Raw genomic sequence first — 2,009 nt, forward strand, 5'->3', positions numbered from 1 at the left:
TTTTTTGACTGTTGAAATGTATTGCGCATTGCAAGTGCTGTTTAAATGTGGGCAGTACTGTGGGGTTAAATATTTGTAGCTATTCTAGTTCCTGCTGTTTAGAGTCAGATGCATTCATCTGGATTTTTTAGTGATCCTTCATCTGGACTCCCAGAAATATTGTTCATGTCTCTGACAGGCTCTTTCACACTCCCACGGGTATGCTGTCAGGGATCTCTGTATTGGACTAAACCATCTGGTGATGTGATGGCATCATTGCTCTCCCATGCTTCCTGGACTGTTTGCCATGTCCATAAATACAGCCCTCAGTCTAAGCCCATTTGCACAGAGAAATGCCTTACTGCAAAATGATCGGATGCTACTGCATCTCCCAATACTTCACCTTGCAAATCACTGCACTTATGTGACTCACGGTCTGTTGCATTTTGCCCTTTTGGATGCAATATACTCGAGCAAGTTTATTCCTTATTGACGACTCATTTCAAATAGCTTTATTGTACAGTGTTACCCTCTTCAACTGGAACTCATTGTCATCCGAAGGTAGGTTATGGTCTCTGGGATTTACTGAGGAGGACAGGCTTCCTGCTCCCCTAGGACTAAATGCCTGTTTATTATTGCCTTGTCCTGTCCCCGCCCCAGACCTTCATACTGTACAAGGTCTGCCCTCCATTCTGGTTTTGGCTGAATGTAGGGAACTTATACCCCTTTTTTGGTGGGTCCCTCTCTCCTAATTTTGCCGGCAGCTTTGATTATCCCTGTACAGCACCTATTCCTGGGGGGGCCTCTGCAGTTTATTTCCAAGTGGCCAATATGGGGTGAACTCCCAGTTCTTATGTGAAAGGCAGCTGCTGCTCAAAGGGGCCTAGCTACCAGACAGCAGTGATAAAACTTGCCCTTCCTGTTTGCAGAGGCCACTGCCTTGTGGATGCCACAGCAGGGACTTCTATGTGCTACTGTTGTCCCATGCTGTGGCGCTAGGAGTGGCAGAGTGTGGCAGCTTAGTTTAGAGTGGCCCAGCGTAAGGACAAAACCAGCCCAGCAAGTGCTGTATGCTGCCCCGTGTAATGCATGCTAATGGCTCTCCTAGTCTATCAAACTGCCAGAAGCAAGAACTCCTAAATGAGAATCACCCCACCATGGTTATACCTGTGTAACCAGGTCAGTTGGAGATCTTGTAAATATGAGGAAACATATGTACACTAATGATACCCAGTTGTAGAATGTCTGCAGACAAGGCTGGGGCAGTCTTTACAGGCATAGCTGAAGGAAGGTAAGAGTACGCTGCTGTTTCTCCAAATCAAACACCTATCAGCCTTATCATTAGCACACCTATTTATTTATGCTGCCTCCCTGTCACTTGCACATACAGCTCGGGTGAAAATGAGACAGTTAAACGGTGTAGAGCAGTGGTTCTCAGCCAGGGTTATGCAGAGGTCTTCAAGGAAGTACATCAACTCATCTAGATATTTACCTAGTTTTTCAACAGGCTACATAAAAAGTATTAGCTAAGTCAGTACAAACTAAAATTCCAGAGGTCTGTATTGGGGCCAGTCCTATTCAACATATTCATAAATGATCTGGGAAAGGAGTAAACAATGAGGTGACAAAATTTGCAGAGGATACACAACTACTCAAGATAGTTAAGTCCTAGGCAGACTGCGAAGAGTTACAAAAGGATCTTACAAAACTGGGTGACTGGGCAACAAACAGGCAGATGAAATTCAGTGTTGATAAATGCAAAGTAATCCACACTGGAAAACATAATCCGAACTATACATATAAAATGATGGGGTCTAAATTATCCGTTACAACACAAGAAAGAGACCTTGGAGTCACTGTGGACAGTTCTCTGAAAACATCCAGTCGATGTGCAGTGGCAGGTCAAAAAGCAAACCGAATGTTGGGAATCCTTAAGAAAGGGATAGATAATAAGACAGAAAATATGATATTGCCTCTATATAAATCCATGGTACGCCCACATCTTGAATACTGTGCAGATGTGGTTGCCC

The sequence above is a fragment of the Caretta caretta genome, chromosome 8 (genome assembly GCF_965140235.1).
Source record: "Caretta caretta isolate rCarCar2 chromosome 8, rCarCar1.hap1, whole genome shotgun sequence".
Taxonomy (NCBI): domain Eukaryota; kingdom Metazoa; phylum Chordata; order Testudines; family Cheloniidae; genus Caretta; species Caretta caretta.